This window comes from Lynx canadensis, chromosome X (genome assembly GCF_007474595.2).
Source record: "Lynx canadensis isolate LIC74 chromosome X, mLynCan4.pri.v2, whole genome shotgun sequence".
Taxonomy (NCBI): Eukaryota; Metazoa; Chordata; class Mammalia; order Carnivora; family Felidae; genus Lynx; species Lynx canadensis.
The window spans coordinates 96,744,575-96,762,083 of NC_044321.2; the positions used below are offsets into that span (position 1 = coordinate 96,744,575).

The following is a 17,509-nucleotide window of genomic DNA, read 5'->3' on the forward strand; positions in this document are numbered from 1 at the left end:
TTGTTGAGCTTCCTCAGTGTGTAAATTCACATATTTCATTAGATTTTGGAAGTTTTCAGAGGCATTATTCTTTCAGATATTTCCTCTGCCTCTTTCTCCTTTCCTCTGGGCCTCCTAATATGCATATTGGTACACTTGATGGTGTCCACAGGTCTCTTTGGTTCTCTTAATTTTTATTCATTCTTCTTTTACCTCTTTAGACTAGATGATTTTAATTGCCCTACCTTCAGGTTCACTGATTATTTCTTATGACTAATCAAGTCTTCTCTTAAAGCTCTCTTACAAATATTGTGATTAAATGATTTTACTTTTCAGCTCCAGAATTTCTGCTTGGTTCCTTTTTTTTTTTTTTTTCAACGTTTATTTATTTTTGGGACAGAGAGAGACAGAGCATGAATGGGGGAGGGGCAAAGAGAGAGGGAGACACAGAATCGGAAGCAGGCTCCAGGCTCTGGGCCATCATCAGCCCAGAGCCCGACGCGGGGCTCGAACTCACGGACCGCGAGATCATGACCTGGCTGAAGTCGGACCCTTAACCGACTGCGCCACCCAGGCGCCCCACTGCTTGGTTCCTTTTTATAATTTTTATTTTTTTTATTGATGTGCTCTATTTGGTAAGACAGTGTTCTTCTGGGGTTTCCTTTAGCTCTTTCAGCATAGTCAAGACTGTTGATTATTTTTTTTTAATTTTAAGTTTTTGAGATTTTATTTTTTATTTTTATTTTATTTCTTAAAATTTATTTATTTTGGGGGAGAGAGAGAGAGAGAGAGAGAGAGAGAATGAACATGACCCAGGAAGGGCAGAGAGAGAGGTAGAGAAAGAGAGAATCCCAAGCAGGCTATATGCTAACAGCATAGAGCCCGATGTGGGGTTCAGTCTCATGAACGGAGAGATCATGACCTGAGCCAATATCAAGAGTCAGATGCTTAACTGAACTACCCAGGTCCCCCAAGATTTTATTTTTAAGTAATCTCTACATACAATGTGGGGCTCAAACTCACAACCCCAGGATGAAGAGTTGCCTGCTCTACCAACTGAGCCATCCATCCGTCCCAAGGCATTGATTTAAAGTTTTTGTCAAGACATCCAATAAGCTTGGAAGGTGTGGATGCAGCATCACTAACATAAAATGCCATGAGGCTCTCTTACCAGGTTTTAGTCACCTTTTTCTTGTTAAAATGTTTGCTTGGTTGCTCTATACTTTGTTTTTCTGCAGTTCTGATAGTTAATTCTGATAATTTTTGTCAGCTTTTTAGGTGTTTGTTGTAGAGGGATGGGCCCTTGGGATCGCCTACTCCACCATTTTCACTGATGTCACCCCCACTATGTGTTATTATAGTTAATATCTTGTTAATTATAATGAGCAAAACAGTCATAAGTGGCCTTAAAGTGACTGAATTCTATCTGGGCATGGGCCATGTTACACTAATTCACAGAATAATAGTCAATATAGAGGAAGCATCAAAAATCAAGTAATCTAATCCTAGTGGAAGGCTCTTTTTTTTTTTTATATATATATGAAATTTATTGACAAATTGGTTTCCATACAACACCCAGTGCTCATCCCAAAAGGTGCCCTCCTCAATACCCATCACCCACCCTCCCCTCCCTCCCACCCCCCATCAACCCTCAGTTTGTTCTCAGTTTTTAACAGTCTCTTATGCTTTTGCTCTCTCCCACTCTAACGTCTTTTTTTTTTCCTTCCCCTCCCCCATGGGTTCCTGTTGAGTTTCTCAGGGTCCACATAAGAGTGAAACCATATGGTATCTGTCTTTCTCTGTATGGCTTATTTCACTTAGCATTACACTCTCCAGTTCCATCCACGTTGCTACAAAAGGCCATATTTCATTTTTTCTCATTGCCACGTAGTATTCCATTGTGTATATAAACCACAATTTCTTTATCCATTCATCAGTTGATGGACATTTAGGCTCTTTCCATCATTTGGCTATTGTTGAGAGTGCTGCTATGAACATTGGGGTACAAGTGCCCCTATGCATCAGTACTCCTGTATCCCTTGGGTAAATTCCTAGCAGTGCTATTGCTGGGTCATAGGGTAGGTCTATTTTTAATTTTCTGAGGAACCTCCACACTGCTTTCCAGAGCGGCTGCACCAATTTGCATTCCCACCAACAGTGCAAGAGGGTTCCCGTTTCTCCACATCCTCTCCAGCATCTATAGTCTCCTGATTTGTTCATTTTGGCCACTCTGACTGGCGTGAGGTGATACCTGAGTGTGGTTTTGGTTTGTATTTCCCTCATAAGGAGCGACGCTGAACATCTTTTCATGTGCCTGTTGGCCATCTGGATGTCTTCTTTAGAGAAGTGTCTATTCATGTTTTCTGCCCATTTCTTCACTGGGTTATTTGTTTTTCAGGTGTGGAGTTTGGTGAGCTCTTTATAGATTTTAGATACTAGCCCTTTGTCCGATATGTCATTTGCAAATATCTTTTCCCATTCCGTTGGTTGCCTTTTAGTTTTGTTGGTTGTTTCCTTTGCTGTGCAGAAGCTTTTTATCTTCATAAGGTCCCAGTAATTCACTTTTGCTTTTAATTCCCTTGCCTTTGGGGATGTGTCGAGTAAGAGATTGCTACGGCTAAGGTCAGAGAGGTCTTTTCCTGCTTTCTCCTCTAAGGTTTTGATGGTTTCCTGTCTCACATTTAGGTCCTTTATCCATTTTGAGTTTATTTTTGTGAATGGTGTGAGAAAGTGGTCTAGTTTCAACCTTCTGCATGTTGCTGTCCAGTTCTCCCAGCACCATTTATTAAAGAGGCTGTCTTTTTTCCATTGGATGTTCTTTCCTGCTTTGTCAAAGATGAGTTGGCCATACGTTTGTGGGTCTAGTTCTGGGGTTTCTATTCTATTCCATTGGTCTGTGTGTCTGTTTTTGTGCCAATACCATGCTGTCTTGATGATGACAGCTTTGTAGTAGAGGCTAAAGTCTGGGATTGTGATGCCTCCTGCATTGGTCTTCTTCTTCAAAATTCCTTTGGCTATTCGGGGCCTTTTGTGATTCCATATGAATTTTAGAATTGCTTGTTCTAGTTTTGAGAAGAATGCTGGTGCAATTTTGATTGGGATTGCATTGAATGTGTAGATAGCTTTGGGTAGTATTGACATTTTGACAATATTTATTTTTCCAATCCATGAGCAGGGAATGTCTTTCCATTTCTTTAAATCTTCTTCAATTACCTTCATAAGCTTTCTATAGTTTTCAGCATACAGATCCTTTACATCTTTGGTTAGATTTATTCCTAGGTATTTTATGCTTCTTGGTGCAATTGTGAATGGGATCAGTTTCTTTATTTGTCTTTCTGTTGCTTCATTGTTAGTGTATAAGAATGCAACTGATTTCTGTACATTGATTTTGTGTCCTGCAACTTTGCTGAATTCATGTATCAGTTCTAGCAGACTTTTGGTGGAGTCTATTGGATTTTCCATGTATAATATCATGTCATCTGCAAAAAGCGAAAGCTTGACTTCATCTTTGCCAATTTTGATGCCTTTGATTTCCTTTTGTTGTCTGATTGCTGATGCTAGAACTTCCAGCACTATGTTAAACAACAGCGGTGAGAGTGGGCATCCCTGTCGTGTTCCTGATCTCAGGGAAAAAGCTCTCAGTTTTTCCCCGTTGAGGATGATGTTAGCTGTGGGCTTTTCATAAATGGCTTTTATGATCTTTAAGTATGTTCCTTCTACCCCGACTTTCTCAAGGGTTTTTATTAAGAAAGGGTGCTGGATTTTGTCAAAGGCCTTTTCTGCATCGATTGACAGGATCATATGGTTCTTCTCTTTTTTTTTGTTAATGTGATGTATCACGTTGATTGATTTGCGAATGTTGAACCAGCCCTGCATCCCAGGAATGAATCCCACTTGATCATGGTGAATAATTCTTTTTATATGCTGTTGAATTCGATTTGCTAGTATCTTATTGAGAATTTTGGCATCCATATTCATCAGGGATATTGGCCGGTAGTTCTCTTTTTTTACTGGGTCTCTGTCTGGTTTAGGAATCAAAGTAATACTGGCTTCATAGAATGAGTCTGGAAGTTTTCCTTCCCTTTCTATTTCTTGGAATAGCTTGAGAAGGATAGGTATTATCTCTGCTTTAAATGTCTGGTAGAAGTCCCCTGGGAAGCCATCTGGTCCTGGACTCTTATTTGTTGGGAGATTTTTGATAACCGATTCAATTTCTTGGCTGGTTATGGGTCTGTTCAAGCTTTCTCTTTCCTCCTGATTGAGTTTTGGAAGAGTGTGGGTGTTCAGGAATTTGTCCATTTCTTCCAGGTTGTCCAATTTGTTGGCATATAATTTTTCATAGTATTCCCTGATAATTGTTTGTATCTCTGAGGGATTGGTTGTAATCATTCCATTTTCATTCATGATTTTATCTATTTGGGTCATCTCCCTTTTCTTTTTGAGAAGCCTGGCTAGAGGTTTGTCAATTTTGTTTATTTTTTCAAAAAACCAACTCTTGGTTTCGTTGATCTGCTCTACAGTTTTTTTAGATTCTATATTGTTTATTTCTGCTCTGATCTTTATTATTTCTCTTCTTCTGCTGGGTTTAGGCTGCCTTTGCTGTTCTGCTTCTATTTCCTTTAGGTGTGCTGTTAGATTTTGTATTTGGGATTTTTCTTGTTTCTTGAGATAGGCCTGGATTGCAATGTATTTTCCTCTCAGGACTGCCTTCGCTGCGTCCCAAAGCGTTTGGATTGTTGTATTTTCATTTTCGTTTGTTTCCATATATTTTTTAATTTCTTCTCTAATTGCCTGGTTGACCCACTCATTCGTTAGTAGGGTAATGCTTTTGGAGGTTTTCCAGACTTTTTCCTGTGGTTGATTTCAAGCTTCATAGCATTGTGGTCTGAAAGTATGCATGGTATAATTTCAATTCTTGTAAACTTATGAAGAGCTGTTTTGTGACCCAGTATATGATCTATCTTGGAGAATGTTCCATGTGCACTGGAGAAGAAAGTATATTGTGTTGCTTTGGGATGCAGAGTTCTAAATATATCTGTCAAGTCCATCTGATCCAATGTCTCATTCAGGGCCCTTGTTTCTTTATTGACCGTGTGTCTAGATGATCTATCCATTTCTGTAAGTGGGGTGTTAAAGTCTCCTGCAATTACCACATTCTTATCAATAAGGTTGCTTCTGTGTATGAGTAATTGTTTTATATACTTGGGGGCTCCGGTATTCGGCGCATAGACATTTATAATTGTTAGCTCTTCCTGATGGATAGACCCTGTAACTATTATATAATGTCCTTCTTCATCTCTTGTTACAGCCTTTACTTTAAAGTCTAGTTTGTCTGATATAAGTATGGCTACTCCAGCTTTCTTTTGGCTTCCAGTAGCATGATAAATAGTTCTCCATCCCCTCACTCTGAATCTAAAGGTGTCCTCAGGTCTAAAATGAGTCTCTTGTAGACAGCAAATAGATGGGTCTTGTTTTTTTATCCATTCTGATACCCTATGTCTTTTGGTTGGCGCATTTAATCCATTTACATTCAGTGTTATTATAGAAAGATACGGGTTTAGAGTCATTGTGATGTCTGTATGTTTTATGCTTGTAGTGATGTCTCTGGTACTTTGTCTCACAGGGTCCCCCTTAGGATCTCTTGTAGGGCTGGTTTAGTGGTGACAAATTCCTTCAGTTTTTGTTTGTTTGGGAAGACCTTTATCTCTCCTTCTATTCTAAATGACAGACTTGCTGGATAAAGGATTCTCGGCTGCATATTTTTTCTGTCTAGCACACTGAAAATCTCGTGCCAATTCTTTCTGGCCTGCCAAGTTTCAAAAGAGAGATCAGTCACGAGTCTTATAGGTCTCCCTTTATATGTGAGGGCACGTTTACCCCTTGCTGCTTTCAGAATTTTCTCTTTATCCTTGTATTTTGCCAGTTTCACTATGATATGTCGTGTAGAAGATCGATTCAAGTTACGTCTGAAGGGAGTTCTCTGTGCCTCTTGGATTTCAATGCCTTTTTCCTTCCCCAGTTCAGGGAAGTTCTCAGCTATTATTTCTTCAAGTACCCCTTCAGCACCTTTCCCTCTCTCTTCCTCCTCTGGGATACCAATTATGCGTATATTATTTCTTTTTGGTGTATCACTTAGTTCTCTAATTTTCCCCTCATACTCCTGGATTTTTTTATCTCTCTTTTTCTCAGCTTCCTCTTTTTCCATAACTTTATCTTCTAGTTCACCTATTCTCTCCTCTGCCTCTTCCATCCGAGCTGTGGTGGTTTCTATTTTGTTTTGCATTTCATTTAAAGCGTTTTTCAGCTCCTCGTGACTGTTCCTTAGTCCCTTGATCTCTGTAGCAAGAGATTCTCTGCTGTCCTGTATACTGTTTTCCAGCCCAGCGATTAATTTTATGACTATTATTCTAAATTCACTTTCTGTTATATTATTTAAATCCTTTTTGATCAGCTCATTAGCTGTTGTTATTTCCTAGAGGTTCTTCTGAGGGGAATTCTTCCGCTTGGTCATTTTGGATAGTCCCTGGCGTGGTGAGGGCCTGCAGGGCACTTCCCCTGTGCTGTGGTGTATAACTGGAGTTGGTGGGCGGGGCCGCAGTCCGATCTGATGTCTGCCCCCAGCCCACCGCTGGGGCCACAGTCAGACTGGTGTGTGCCTTCTCTTCCCCTCTCCTAGGGGCGGGATTCACTGTGGGGTGGTGTGGCCCATCTGGGCTACTTGCACACTGCCAGGCTTGTGATGCTGGGGATCTGGCGTATTAGCTGGGGTGGGTAGGCAAGGTGCACGGCGGCAGGGGGGCAGGCTTAGCTCGCTTCTCCTTAGGTGATCCACTTCAGGAGGGGCCCCTCTTTCGTGGGCCTCTCGTCTGCGCTTGGGTCTGGCGACTCCGTTCTGCTAATCCTCTGGCTGTTTTCTGGGTTATTTAGGCAGGTGTAGGTGGAATCTAAGTGATCAGCAGGACGTGCGGTGAGCCCAGCGTCCTCCTACGCCACCATCTTCCCTATCCAAGGCTCTTTACACTATACTAAATTATCCTCATGGCCAGCTAGAAAGGTTCTGAGTATAGGTTGGAGGAGTCATCTGTGTTTTACTTTCAGATTATTAGTAAATACTTTCATGCCTTATTTTTCAGAGAGCTGTCCCTAAGTAGCCAACAGCCATCTGATCACTTATCCTCATTCTAACTTCTCTTACAAGGCTGTGAGGCCGCCTTTCATACTTGACATGAAGGTAGTCTGTTTCATTTCATCTGTAGCAAAATTATTTTGCCCCCCACTTTTTCCTTGTAGATTGTTGCTTTATAAAGTACATCATTATCTTTTCCGTCCGTGACTAATAAGAATGCCAGACATTCATTTTGGGCTTGGGCACAGTTTCCTGTCCTCTCCTGATGCGTTTTTCCAACTAGAGTTCTCTCTTCCAGAATCTCTAGTGGTTCATTTTTTTCTTTTTGGTAGAAATTACATTTTGTTTACTTCCCCTTAGTCCAAGTAATTACATAGTATGCAAAATGAGTATGCAGAGATCAATTAAAATATTCTCTTAGTTTAGGGCTACTGACTTGTCCAAGATCTAGGTAGAAAAGTGAATAGATACACGTCATTTCAGATATTCTACCTTTTGCCCCCATAAGTATGTTCATACTCTCCAGGCTGTATGTCTGGACTATTAGTTTATAAAAATTTGAGATCTATGGATCACCTTGGTGAATGAGTTAGATGGGACTCTTTGTCAGTTTATTTTTCCTTTGAAAAATAACCTTTGATGAGAGCTAATGTTCAGTGTGCTCTTTCTTGTTACTTGTTTCTTTGATGTATTGGGGAATTTGGCTAAGAACATTTGACTTAGCCTTAATGGAAAGAAGGTAAATTGGATATAGCTTCTGATGATTTTGTGTGTGTGTGTGTGTGACAGAAAGATTTCATTTTCTTGGTGTCTTAAAATTAAAAAAAAAATTAAGTTTATTTATTTTGAGAGTGAGAGTGAGAGCAAGAGCGAGAGAGAGCATGCAGGGGAGGGGCAGAGAGAGAGGGAGAGAGAGAATCCCAGGCAGGCTCTGTGCTGTCAATGCAGAGCCCCATGTGGGGCTGGAACTCATGAACTGTGAGATCATGACCTGAGCTGAAACCGAAAGTCAGACCCTTAACTGACTGAGCCACCCAGGTGTCCCATTTTTGGTGTCTTTAATGAGGAACTGATTTGAGTGTTTTTAATGAAAAAGTAATAGCAAAAAAAAAAAAGAAATCTCAGGTAGTTATTAATAGGAATTTGGAGTATGTTTAGGTGTAGACATTCTGCTAATGTGTGCTATGAAGGCTGAGAAAGAATCTTATAGGAGAAAGAATCTATTTTGTTACTAATGTGGCTGTTGAAACTTCTTTCTTGTAATTCATTTGAAAGCCTTGTAACTCTGGATAGAGCTCCCTGGCTTTTTGTTATTCCTGCTATCTAGATAGGTGATTAGATATCTGCAGTACTTCACTTTTCTGTGCTTTCAGCCAAAGGGCTGAAGAGTTTATAGAGCCATCTTCCATACTGTGGCACTTTGCCTGAGGCTAGTTCAAGGCAAATTTAACAACTGTATTGATAATAATAGACAAAAATAATAATAGCTTTTAGTTATCAAGACACACCAGGTGACAATTACATTTTATACACTATTTCTAAATCTTGCAACATTGATATTTTTATCTCCACTGTATATAGGAGGAAACTTGAGGAACTCTGAGGGGAGATAACTTGCCCCAGGTTACACGGCAACTGGTTCAAGCCCAGGTCTCTCTGAATGCAAAGCATTCTCTCTCTGCACTGTGCCTCTGTAGTTTTCTAGTTTGTTTCTAGTTTGTTGTGGTTTCTAGTTTGTTGTGGCTACCATACATGCTTTGTTTCTGTTCCTTGTTTTCAAATAGCTTATTGTTCGAACATCTGCCATATGCCAGGCATTGTGCTGGCTACGTATTAAGACTGAAGTAGCCTTGCGAAGTAAATATTAGTATCCTCGTTTTATAGACGATATCGATTTGCCATTATGCCTCTACCGAAAGGAAACTTGCTCTTTTTAACAGTTACCTCTTGCCCCAGCTGACCCTTCCGTCCCCATCCTCATTATAACTTCGCAGACGCATGTTCCAGGTGATTCCATCATCTTGTTCGTACATGCTCGATGGGTGTTAATGATTTCCTATGTTACCTTTCTGACTAGTTAGCACTCCCTGGGAGACCCATAGACTTCCTGCACACTCAAAGTGTGGACTTCCCCCATGCTTGGTGTTTCTCAGCTGTGTGGAAATTTATAGAATGTGTAACATTTACCTGGGCCTGTATCAAGTCACCTCCATGGGACTCATGGACAAGGGGACTGGCTTAATGTGCTCAGGCTGCTACAACAAAATACTAAAGACTGGGTGGCGTAAAGACCAGACACTTATGTCTCACAGTTTTGGAGGCTGGGAAGTCCAAGATCAAGGTGCTGGCGTGGTTGAGTTCGGATGAGAGTTCTCATGCTAACTTGCAGATGGCTGCCTTCTCACTGTATCTTGAATGACAGGAAGAAGAAGAAGAGGAAATAACCTCTATGGTGTCTCTTAAGGGCACTAATCCGATTTTGGGGGCCCACTCTCATTACTTCATCAGAACCTAGATATTTCCCAAAGGCCCCACCTCCTAATACCATCATATTAGAGGTTAAGGCTTCATGATATTAATTTTGGGAGGACACATTCAGTCCATAACAGAGAACCAACACAAATAAATATGCAGAATCTTATGCTGCTTGCTGTGCTGTGAGCGGTAAAGCCCTCCACTATCTCTGACCTAGGAGTCTTTCATCTTCTGTTCGGATCTATGAATCAGTATGTTTTATCTGTAAAACATAGGATAAAATCTAGGGTAAAATCCTAGACCATTCACAGTTCTTGACAACTACTCTATCCAAGGTTTTTTAGTCTAGCTTATGGGGAAAGGCTTTGTTCCTAGCCCTGTGTGACTGTTGGCTACTGTTCCCTCCAATCCTTTCAGGTGGTTCTTTGCCCACCCGTGGTTAGTTTCCTTGCATGCATGTTCTGATCAGTACTCTGCTGAATACTCCAGGGGGACACTGTTGACTCCCGGGTTCTCTCTGCTGCTATATCCTCTCTGATCATCTGCCTTGCAAACTCTAGTCTTCTTGTTCTTCCTGTACTCTCCATTTCTTCCCCTGTAACCCAAGAGATCCATGAAGCATCTCCTCTGGTTTCCTTTTCTGCATCCTGTATGCTTCCTAAAAACTCTTTACAGGAAGTAAAGTGGTATAGTCATTGTTTTAGACATTGCTATTCTTTGTTTCTTGGTGTCCTAGGTCTCACAAACTCTTGTTTTTGACTGTGTCCATTTTTTAGGTTGTTTCAGGTGACTGGATAATCAGTTCCTGTTACTCTATCTTGACCTGAAGTGGTAATTGAATCTTTGTTTTTTGAAAGTGGATCTGATGTTTAGAAATAGCCCAAAGAAAGGGATAAGTAACTCAGAATGAATAAGGCTGGTCATCAAGTTGGCTAATTCCTTGCAACCCCCACCTCCAAAAAAGATAAAGTAACCAACCTACTTTTTTTGTGTGTGGTTTAGAATTATTATTTTTTTTGGGGGGGGGATCGACAAACAGGTTTTTTTTAATTTTTTTTTTTAACGTCTATCTATTTTTGAGAGAGAGAGAGACAGAGCATGAACAGGAGAGGGGCAGAGAGAGAGGGAGACACAGAAGCTGAAACAGGCTCCAGGCTCTGAGCTGTCAGCACAGAGCCCGACGCGGGGCTCGAACTCACAGACCGCGAGATCATGACCTGAGCTGAAGTCGGATGCTTAACCGACCAAGCCACCCAGGCGCCCCAGAATTATTTTTATAAAGAGTAGAAGAGTTTTAGTGGACTTCTTCCACTCTCCCCTATTCCTCTAGGCACTGTAACCTATGGAGAACTAAAAGTTCTGGAAAAGAATTAGGGTTCTGTTTTGACCATCATTCACTCTTGCTCAATGCCACAATTTCCTAGACATTATATGACTCGTCCCTTTTTGGAGTCTCTTATCTTCTCATTCTCAATGCCAAGACTGAGGCTGAGGTTCTTGTATCCTTTGGTCTGGGTTATCATACCGTATTGCTAACTTGTCTTTTCCTTTTTCTGTCCTTCATGTTAAGGCCAGAGTAACTTTCTGAAAGAAACAAAAACAATAGATCTGACAATGGATCATTTTGCCCCTCAGAATCATGCTCCTTTAAATATAGAATGTCTAGCCTTCTTTTGGTGCTCACAATTTGCCTATATAAATTCACTTTATTTTACATAACACAGTCTCTACCATCCACAGAATCATAATCCTCAAATGACAGTGTTGTAAGGTATTCCAACCTCAAACCAAGTGGGACAGTTCTGCCTTTCTTTTATTTTTTTTTAAAAAATTTTGTAATGTTTATTTATTTTTGAGAGAGAGAAAGCACAAGTGGGGGAGGGGCAAAGAGAAGGGGACAGGAGATCTGAAGGGGGCTCTGTGCTGACAGCCTGATATGGGGCTTCAACTCATGAACTGTGAGATCATGACCTGAGCCTGGGATGGGTGCTTAACCGCCTGAGTCACCCAGGCGTCCCAGCTCTGCCTTTCTTGTACAGGTCTAGCTCCGTCCCCTCTTGGTGTCCCTGCTTATGCTCTGTTCTTTTTCAGAAATATCCCATTTTGCCTGCCTTTGGAAACATTTCTCAAATAACAACTGCTTCATAAGGCCTCCCCAGAGACCTCCAATTTGAATAAATTCCTTTGTTTCTTATTTTCCCCTAACATGTTGGTCGCACCTATATTAGAGCACTTACCAGACTCTGCTTTGGTTTACTTAGGTAAATGCCTATTTCCTTCAGTGGATGGTGAGTCCCTGGAGTGCAGGTACTTACTGCCTTATATCTTTCCATATTCATCATAGGATCTACCCAGGGCCTTATAACTGTATGTTCTGAATAAATATTTATTGGATTGAATTTTTTTAAATTAGGAAATGTTAGCACATAACAATAAATCAATAATACTTTCATTTACTGACATTTGTAATCTGGTCTGATCTCAGTGAAATTCCAAGTAAAGAATTTGTCTTTGGGCTCTCTGAGGACCTTGCTCTTTTCTTATGGCCAGTCGGTACCCAGAACTTTTATTTTGTTCCCTGAATGCCTACCTACCCTAGGCAATACCCTCTGAGAGTAGCTTCAAATCTAGTTACGTCCCTGATTTATCTGGGGCAGTTTTAAATTAAAAAAAAAATCCATTTCCTGGGTTCCATTTCAGAACTACTGAGTTGAAATCTCTGGGGGTGGGCCTCAGGAATTTGCATCTGGTGCTTGGTGACACTAAAGCAGAGCCAGACATGAGACCCACTGCTCTATACTCTTGGGTCTAGATCATTCCCTATACTGACCCTCCTGTCAGAATTTATTTACCCTGAGTCTTCGGCTTTTGGGACCCTGGTTTCAGCTAGCTGGAATTTTGAAAAGTGGTTTGATGTATTTTCTAACTCCTCCTTACTAAGTCATTAATATCTTATTTCTCTCAAGGGCATTTACTTTTTAATAGGGTTCTCTTAAAGACAATGTGGAAAACATTGCCTCTAAGAAATGGCAACATTTAGACTTTTTAGTTGGAAAAAGAGTTGATCCCTTTAAAGAACAGTAATTTTGAAGTTGCTGTGGGAAGCAGGTAAGGATTATAGAAAATGCAGAATTTTGTTACATTATTTCTCTGTTAATTGCTTGTGCATCAAAATCGGGACAGGGTTGGACGATATAATTAGAGAGCAATATCTCTCCATCATGCTACAGGGAACACAGGAAAGACAGGGAAAAATCAAAGCCCCAGTGGGCTTTGATACCTTTTTAAATGGTTGTAAAGCGGTCACAATCAGGATTTTAGAAAAAAAATTAAAAAATTTCCTAAAAGGGAGAGAAGATAATTCAAATGTTTCCTAAGAGGATACAAAGGAAACCACTAAGGAAGCAGTTTATTTCCGGTTAAAAATCAAAGGGTATCACATAGTGCCATAGTTCCTATTTCTTTCAAAACTTAATTTAATCTATTATGATATTCCTTTTAAAAAAATCTGTTACTGTATTTCTTGGATTCTTTTTTTTAAAACAACATGTTGTTAGTACATAATCACTGTTTAAAAAAATGTTTATTTTAGAGAGAGAGAGAACACACGCATGCATGGGGCGGGGGCAGAGAGAGAGAGAGAGAGAAAATCCTAAGCAGGCTCCGTGCTACCAGTGCAGGACCCAACACGGGGCTTGATCCCACGAACCATGAGATCATGACCTGAGCCGAAATCAAGAGCCAGACAGACGCTTAACGACTGAGTGACCCAGGCGTCCCTCACTATTTTTATATGAAGTTCTGTTTTCATGTCTGAAAATAAGTACTAGATGGTTAGAGTTTCAGCTAGTCATGCTTAAGGCCAAAGTATGAGTAGGAAACTTGTAGGACTGTAATCCAGTTCGCTCCAAATTTATTTGATCATCCCTGTCAATAAATATATGGATGCCAAATAGGAATTTATTTACAAAGTAGTACATATAAAACAGATGTAATGTATTACAAACATGATAAAATAAAAAGAAATAGAAATTAAAATAGATTATATGTAGAAATTTTAATATTCTCTTCCCAAACCCTAGTAGATAGATGGTTTCCAGTATTTGTGGAGTACCTACAAACCACTTTTTTAAACAAATTTTTTTGATGTTTTATTTGTTTTTGAGAGAGAGAGAGAGAGAGAGAGAGCGTGGGGGGGTTGCAGAAAGAGAGGGAGACACAGAATCCGAAGCAGGCTCCAGGCTCTGAGCTTTTATCAGAGAGCCTGATGTGGTGCTTGAACTCAGAAACTGTGAGATCATGACCTGAGCCAAAGTCGGATGCTTAACCAACTGAGCCACCCAGGTGCCCCCCTACAAACCATGTTTGATACTGCTACTCTTTCCTTTTTGTTCTCAAACTTGGGTCGAGCATTAGAAACACCTTGGGATATTCGAAAGGTGGTTGGATTCTTGTGCCCTACGCCCTCCCCCAGGTCTATTGACTTAGGATCTCTATGGCTAGAACTTGGGAGCCTCTATTTTGAAAATGCTGTCCCAGGCAATTCTGATGCCCGGTCATACTTGGAAATAATGATCTCACACCAAAGGTCACCTAGTGGCATTTGTTCTCTAGGACTGTGATTCTCAACCTTGACTACCTACTGGCATTTCCCAGGCAACTTTAAAAATGCTGGTTCCTGGGTCCCACCATAGTCGGTCTGAGGTATGGCATTGGCATTGGGATTTTAAAGCTCCCCCAGTGATTCTAATGTGCAGCCAAAGTTGAGAGCCACTGCTGTAGTGAAGAGGATAAAACAGGGCCTGAGAAGCTGTATTAGGATATTTTGGTTACAAGTTATACAAACTCACGCTAGCTTAAGCAAAAAGGAATGTATTGGTTTACCCAAAATGTCCCAGGGGGTGTCTGATTTCAGACATGTCTGGATTTAGGACCTTAAGCAATGCAGTCAGGGATCTCACTCTCTCTTTATATCTCTTGACTCTCCTTTCCTTTATATGGTTACATTCTTGGGTAAGCTTTCTCCATATGGCTTGAAATATGGCCACAGCAGCTTTGGATTTATATGATCCTTATAGTTTGTAGTCTTGGAGAAAGAAAAAAACCCAAAACTGTTCACTCTCATAGTTTACATATCAACGCTTAGAGGAGACTCTCACTCTAGCTTGCTTCAGGTACCTAAGTCTGAAGTAATCACAGTGGCCAGATAGATGAAGTGGGATGAGTCACATGCCAGTTCACCTGGTCTGGAGAGTTGAGCTTATGAGATGACGGTCTCACTTAAAGCTCATGGAATGAATTTCCCATAGGAAGGGATGTTTGGTTACAAGAAGACTGGGGGAAGGAACATTATGCGAGCCAGATGATAGCACAATCCACTACAGAAGTGGACTTTGAAATTTTAATCCTGTTTTGATGGTACTAATGGCACTGGTTGGGATATTCATAGAGTCACAATGCCCTATGACAAAAGGAAGGTCTAAGGGTAAAGACCCTCTATAAGGTTAGTCTTGCCTGGAATCAAGCTATAGATTCTTATGTAAGCCAAGAAACTGTTTCCCTTTCCAATGAAGTGTTAACTGAATCCTACTTTATGAATTGGCTAATTTTTCTTCCCTCCTGTGCATATTAACCACTCAGATCTTACAAAGAGCTAAATTTTTCCTGGTCAGAGACTGTGTTTGATGAAAATCTTAAGCCCCATGAACGAGTCACCCAACTGCTTAACATTCAGTTGAAGAGAAATCCCTTTTTAGGTTGTTGGTTTACGGATTGATAAGACATTGCTCTTGCTACAGTGCTCAAGGTAGTGAAATTTGCAGAGCTATTAGAATTCTGATATTGTCAGAATTGGAACTGTGTGAGGGCCCAGCTCAGGGTCCCTCTCTGAGACCATGCAATATATTCGCAGTTGAAACCCTGGCCCTGAAAATCTGATTGTCAATTGGGAAAAGAACTTTTAGAGTTCACTTCCTCTGTAATTGGTTAACACTCTTCTTTCTCCATGGAATCAAGTAATAGAAAAATAAATGCAGAGTAAATAGAATTTCATGCTTGTGCAAGCCACTGGCAAAATCATCCTTGGGTCATGCAGGAAGAGATGTTCTGTGCAGAGGAAAATTGTCTGGAAGGGAAACATTTTATATCAATCTCCTTTCTCTTATTTACCCTATTTGAAGTTCTGGTTTTAAAATGCTGATTCTTTGCAGAGAGATGTATTGGGAAGGAGGAGACTTTGCACCTGTCCTGGAGATCAGGTGAGCAATTGTAGTATTATCAAATGAGTGATTTATTCTGTGTAGATTTTGAATACTAGAAAACTCCTCCAAGGTTACTTACATACAAAGAAGAGTACATTAAAACCAGACTATTCTCTAGAGTGTCTACTAATTTTACCTGTTGGGCAGAATAGCAGAGTAGACAAAGTTTGCCTTAGCAGGCAAATTACCTCAACTCTGTTGGGTCTGTGTAGAGTGTGTGCGTGTGTGTGTGCGCGTGTGTGTGTGCGCGTGCGCACGCAGGGGTACTCTTTCTCGTAGTCACACACACTCCACCTTATGCTTACTGTCTCACCCTATTACTCTTCCTGCTGTGTTGTGTTACTTTTCCATTGCTCCTCTAACAACTTATCACAGACTTAGTGGCTTAAACAATACAAATTTGTTATCTTACAGTTCTGGAGGTCCCAGGTCCAAAATGGGTTTCACTGGATTAAAAATCAAGGTGTCCACAGGGCTGAATTCCTTCCTGGGTGGCTCTAGGGGAGAATCTGTTTCCTTTCCTTTCCCAGCTTCTAGAGGCTTCATTCCTTGACTTGTGACTCCATGCTCCATATTCAAAGCCAGCAATGACTAGTCGAATCTTTCTCATGTGGCATCACTGAACTATTTTCCTGCCTTCCTCTTCTACTATTCAGGACCCTTTTTATTATATTGGACCCACCCAACTAATCCAAGATAATCTCTGTTTTTGTAAAGTCACCTAATTAGCAACCTTAATTCCATCTGCAGCCTTAGTTCCTTTTTGCTGTATAGCCTAACATGTTCTCAGATTTTGAGGGTTAGGATGTGGACATCTTTGCAGTGGTGGGTAGGAGTGGGGGGGGGGAGCATTATTCTGTTACCATACATGTCCAGTGCTCCAGTGCATTGGCTGTGCATTGGCTGCCCAGAATTCCTGACACTCAAGTAGGACTGTTACTTCCTGAAGATCTTGGAGTGTAATTTATAAACAGGAACACCAGAAGAGGAGGCAGAAGGTTTGAGTTGGAAAACAGCCTCTCCACTTATGGGTTGTGTAACCTTGCGCAATTCTTGGAACCTCAGCTTCCTCATCCATGCCCTTTTCCCTTTTCCCTTTTCCCTTATCAAAACTTACCTATTCTGTAGCAGGAAAACTACTCCAAGCTAAGACACTGATAAGTGATAATGATTTCATGCATTTCTTCTCACTTCTTTCCAACCCAATACACATAATACCCTCCCAAGTACTGTTTATAAATATAACATGAATTCACCGGGAAGGAAATCATTGTATTAGGTGTGCAGTAAAAATGAATGGATTAGGCTGCTAACTTCCTCTTATTTATTTTATTAAAGAAAAGTTTTTAAGTTTACTTGTTTTGACGGGGGAGGGAGAGAACGAATGGGGCAGGGACAGAGAGAGAGGGAGAGAGAATTCCAAGTGGGATCTATGCTGACAATGGGGCTCGAACCCACAAACTGTGAGATCATGACCTGAGCTGAAACTGAGAGTTGGACACTTAACCAACTGAGCCACCCAGGCGTCCCTACTAACTACCGTTTAAAGCTGGCTTTGTTCCTGAACATTTAAGAAGAAGGAATCTACAGGATGATCAGAGGGCCTGGCTTACCTCAGGATATTCTCAGTTTATGTCTGTTGCCTTGTTTTATTCTTGAATGCCCTGAT

General features: G+C 40.7%; 1 pseudogene; it reads right to left on the minus strand.

Moving 5' to 3' along the window:
- Nucleotides 1-9,138, minus strand: part of LOC115506875 — a 72,208-nt pseudogene extending 63,070 nt beyond the window's left edge.
- Between the last annotated feature and the right edge of the window lie 8,371 nt (nucleotides 9,139-17,509).